Below are 5,522 nucleotides of genomic sequence, written 5' to 3' on the forward strand. Positions count from 1 at the left end.
TATATAAATGGAAATCTCTAATTTTCTACCACCACAACATAAATAGCAACCACTCATCACACAATCTTCTGAAGTGAATTGAAAAAGCCATTTCACAGGATTTGAGGAGCTGCGTAGAGTCCTTGTGCTTGATAGATTCTAAACTGCGGTTCATCCATTCCTTTTCTCTTCAGCAGCTTGTTTCATTGGTCCAGATCACCAGACTGGGACTAGGTTTCCTAAAGATCCATTTTCTGCAGTCATCCATGGAGGAAGCAATCACCTGTTAAATTTAGATTTCTTGAATCTGCCAAGAGTCTGACATAATGATAAACAGCCCCATTTCTGGGAAAGGTTGGGAAAGCTCACTCCATCACTGTTAATTGCTTTGTGGCACTGAACCCTTAAAATGACAGGGACTCCATTCATACCAACATGCAGTCATTGTAGGATGGCCACCCATCACAGTGACATGAAGGCCATTATGCTCATCTCTGGAGTGGTACATAATTGGCTACTGCCAGTTTTAGGATACAGGATTTTGAGTAACTGAGTATCTGTGAGAATTGTTTGGGAAAGTATTTACAAGTAGAATTATCACTGACCTTACTCTCCCTAGCTGCAGAAGAGAAGAGAGGCCCTGTGGATTCTTGATTTTCAGCTTCAGGTTCATTACACTCATCCCACCTGTGTTTTCTCCAAGGCAAAGAAATACCAATGTAGTCAATCAGATATTAAGTCATTGATTCAACCACATTGTACAATGAGCATTCACTGATACTAAAAATGCCAAAAATTCATGCTTTTACTCTATCCTCTCTCCTGCCTTTGCAATAACGTTAAAAACTCAAGGATGGATTTTGGAGGCAAAACAGATGAATCCTAAGCTTTGGCCTAAAGAAGCAGATGCTCTTCTCTATATATTCAATCCCTGTGTATTGGTTTCTATGATATTGGAGAATATTAAAACTATATCCAAATTTTGGGCTTAATTCCATAAAATAGCACCTTTCCCTAAACACCATTTTATCTTTTATTTTTCTTCACATCATTTTATCTTGCTGTGCAAGATACATTCTTGTGAAGTGTCATTATAGTGTTGCATAATGAGAGGGTTTGAATTGTTATTTGATATGAATAGAAAAAGCTTGTGTCAGAAGAAAACATGACTGCAGTCGAAAAGGATTGCCTAACAGGAAAGAAAAAACACTGGAAAATAACATTTGCACATATATAAACAATATTCATTGAGCAACCGTTTTATGCCCTTCAGTGATTTCAAAACAGAGATTACAAGAAAAAAAAAAAAAACAGAAGCAATCTCTGCCCTGTGGACCTTAAGTTTTGGAAGAGTAAACAGATAAGTAAGTGAAATATTCAGCATGTGAGCTGATAAGAGGTATTGGAAATTGTAGAATGGTGGAAGAGACTAGGATATTTTGTACTCAGCAGGGTGTTGGACATCTTTAATAGATTGTCATAGAAGACTTTACCTAGAAGGCATCATTGGAATAAAGTTTAAAAAGAGGTAAGAGAGCCACATGATATATTTAGCAGAGGTAGTGACAACAACAAAGTCCTTGAGGAAATTGTTCCTGGAAATTTTGAGAAGCTATGTGTCAGTGAGGCCAGAAAAATAACTCATGAAGGGAAGTACAAAATGGCAGGAGAAAGGACTCAACTCACGAGATTGTAAGGAGAAGCAGAGGCACAATCTCATTCAGACATTTTTCACTATACATTATTGAAGCCTAATTTGTACACAACAAAATGATCTTATTTTACTACACAGATCTATGAATCTAGACTAAGGTATGCAAACATGTATCCTTGAACACAGTCATGGCACTAAACCATGTTATCTCCTTCGATGTCTCTTGTATCTCTTTTGCTGACCATACAACCTGGCAGCTGCTCCTCTTTTTTCTGTCACAGTAGTTTGCTCATTTTTGAAATATCTCATTCCGTCTATAGTCTTGTGTCATATTCCTTCCATTTAGCTATAAAAAAGTGAATGTAAATGCACCTCAGATGTTTCATATGGAGTAGCATTTCACTAGAAGCGTATACCAAAATATGTACTGCCAAATGCACCTGTTGATGGGCCTTTGGAGTGTTTTGAGTTTAAACTATGAGAAATAAAGATATTATAAACATGTGCATGCAATTTATGTAAGGATATATTTGTAATTTTTTTCTCAGGTAAATTCCTACAACAGAAAGAGGTAAGTAATATGCTATGCATATTCTTGACTAAATAAGAAAATACCAATCTATCTTCAAAATTGTTTCATATTGCATTCTCACTAGAAATATATGACATTTCCAATTGCTTCACCTACTTAGGATTGTTCAATTATTTCCGGATTTTTATAATTTAGCTATTCTAAACATTGCCTAGTGATATCCCACTGTAATTTCAATGTACATTTCTATAATGATTAATGGTGTTTTAAATATTTTCGTATGCATGTTTATTGGCAATACATTTTTTGGAGACAGTTTTACCTATGTAGTTCAGAAGGGCCTTGAACTCACTAAGGAGTCCAGGATGGCCTTGAACTCATGGTGGCCCTCCAGCCTCATCCTCTTGACTGCTGGGATTATATCACCATGCCCCCAGTAATAGGTTGTATGAGTTCTACATTATCCTATATACTTTTTTCTTATCTCAGTGTAGCACTTTACTTTCTCAATGCTGTCTCTTGAAAGGGAAGATTTCATTTTGCTGAACTCTGATGTTATTTGTTTACTTTTTAAAGCTCTAGGTTTTATTTTTCTGTTTTTATTTGTGAAGTATGATAAATCTTTCTTATGGAAGTTGCCCAATTTTAACCTTTACATTTAAGTCTATGATCTGCTGCAAGTTTTATACAGTTTTTTGATATGGTATCAGGTAAGAATCAAGATTTGTTTGTTCCCGATGAATATTAAATTGTTTTAGCAGTATTGGCTGGAAATACTATATTTTAGAAATTCATTTGCTTCAACATTTTCTGAAAATCAACTTGCCATATACAAGTTTTTTTTATTCCATTCCAATGCCTTTATGTATTTTTATGTGAGTGCCACACTATTTTATTTATTGTAATTTAAGAATAAGTTGACATCAGGCTATGTAAATTTCAATTTTAATTTTCATAATTATTTCAGCTATGTTTACATCTATTTTACAGAACGAATTTCAAACTAAGTCCGTTGATGTCTATAAAAAGGTCTGCTGTGATGTTAACTGGGATTTTATGAACAATGGAGATGAATTAGGAATTTTTAACATTTCAACATTTTTGACTCTTTCAACCCATTAGTATCATATATTTAGATGTATAGTCTTATCAGTAATTGCACATAATTTTAATTTATTAGTTTAAAAAAATATTTATGTAAATTTATTCAAACTACTTATAGTTTAATATAGTGTTAAAATATCATCTTTTTAATTTCATATTTTTACTGTTTGGTGGAAATGCTTTTGATTTTAAATATTAATTTTGAGTCCTGTTTCTCCATCTGTCTTTTTAGAATTACTTAACAGTTCCAGTAGTTTTTAAATGCTTCGCTTCTTTTCTTATTGCACTAGTTAGAACTGTTGACACAGGCTGAGGAGAAGTTGTGAAACACACAGTCTACGTGTGTTTAAAAGCTCATATTACATTTTCTTGTTTTAAGTGCTAAACATATTAAAAATTAAATAGTACATGTCTTTTTTACATGTACCATTTGTGTGCCTTACCTAGTGTTCCAATTTTCCATCCAATATTCATCTTCCGTGTGAAAAAGTTTGTAGAAAAGATCTTATGGAATATATCTGTAGATGACAAATTTTCTCACCTTCTGCTAATTGGAAAGAAGTCTTTATTTTCCATGAGATATAAAATTCTAGAATCATTTCTGCTTTCTTTCTGCATCTTAAATATATCATTTTATTGTCCTCTGTCTTGCATAGTTGTACAGTCATTGTTGTTGTTGTTGTTTCCTCATATTCACCTACATTCACAAGTCAGTGAATTCATCATACTTAGCTTGAATGGTGGTCTCAAAATTTTCTCCAGAAATTCTGGGTGATAATAGATCATACCTTGTTGGTTTCTTTTTTCAGTTATCATTTGTCCTGTCTGTTTATCTAATATCTGAAAAAACAATTTCATATTTTGTTCAGTTTTGTTTCTTTAGAGTGGGAGGGAGATTTCTGTAGAAATTATTCCCTCATGGACAAAAGTAAAAATCTAATATCTGAAAAAACAATTTCATGTATTTTGTTCAATTTTGTTTCTTTAGAGTGGGAGGGAGATTTCTGTAGAAATTATTCCCTCATGGACAAAAGTAAAAATCTCTCAGTGCAGCTCAGATTTTCCCACAGGCACAGTGATTTGAACCCAGGAGGAATTCGCATTGACATTTGTAAGTTATGACTGATTGTCTTTACGGTCTCATCCTGTCCTGACACACTGTCTTTACAACATTCTCCTATGGATCTACATACAGTACAGGTAGATGTGATGGAAAATGCAGGAGAATTCCTATCAGCTCAGTTGATTTTAGACTAGAGGTATTCCATATTCCAGGGAGCAAAATGCTGCAAAGAAAGCAGGAAACCAGAAGGCAGGTAGTTCATGAGAAGAATAAATATAGCATTAATGAAGTTATGACATTTTGCTGAGGAATCCATTATAATTCTTAGGTATAAATGTAATGACCTTAAAGTGCCTGTTGTTTTGATAAAACACTTGACTTTTAAGACTTCCTAGTAGGTACTGAGGATGCCTCATAAACTATATTTTTGTTATGTTCCATCCTCACCTAAATAGCCAATGTCACTTCCCATTATGTGCCAGTAGTACATTGGCATATACTATAGTGATTAGGATATTGACAAAGTATGAGAAAATACAGAACATACTCCTCATTTAGGTTTAGCTGCTGCCTTTGGCAAATTTGTTTGCTAATTCTCAGTCTCAGCATTTGTGTAAAAGGCGTGAAGCTATTTACCTTAGCTGGATTCAACTATCGCTTCATTTAAGATATTGGCAAGATTCAGAGCTGGGGAGATAGTCAGTAGAATACTTGCATAGCCTTTGCCAAGGCCCTGAATTTGATGTTCATCACACACACGCACACACACACACACACACACACACAGACGCACACCCACACACATGGCAAATTAAATGTGTATTTCTTATAAATTACGGAGACTAGAGCCAGTTGTAGTGCACACCTGTAATCCCAGCACTCAGGAGGCTGAGGAAGGAGGATCGCTGTGAGTTTGAGACCAGCCTGGGCTACATAGTAAGTTCCAGGTCAGTCTCAACTACATAGTGAGACCCTGTCTCAAAAGTAAATAAATAAATAATGGAGATTATAAAATACAGTATTAATAACAACTGTGAATACTTGGTGCTTTAAAGTATTTATATTTCATCTGTTAAAATTTTTGTTTTGAAATGCTTTCCTCATTCTCCAAATGTTTCTACAAACTCAGAGTATCTAACAGTATTTCTTCAGTATATCATAGCAAGTTGTTGCATCTTTCTCTTCACCTT

The 5,522-nt window shown here is 34.4% G+C and overlaps 1 long non-coding RNA gene across 2 annotated transcripts in view; it reads left to right on the top strand.

Moving 5' to 3' along the window:
- LOC104873000 overlaps positions 1-5,522 on the top strand; it is a 26,302-nt gene that overhangs the window by 19,280 nt on the left and 1,500 nt on the right. The window contains exon 3 of one of the 2 annotated variants that reach the window (XR_783338.1): positions 2,182-2,205. The exons of the other annotated variant lie outside the window; for it this stretch is intronic. This is a non-coding gene — a long non-coding RNA (uncharacterized LOC104873000). Of the gene's footprint in view, positions 1-2,181; positions 2,206-5,522 lie in introns of those variants that run through there. 2 annotated transcript variants of the gene reach the window in all.

Source organism: Fukomys damarensis, unplaced genomic scaffold (assembly GCF_012274545.1).
Source record: "Fukomys damarensis isolate Sample0158 unplaced genomic scaffold, DMR_v1.0_HiC HiC_scaffold_36, whole genome shotgun sequence".
NCBI classification, from domain to species: Eukaryota; Metazoa; Chordata; class Mammalia; order Rodentia; family Bathyergidae; genus Fukomys; species Fukomys damarensis.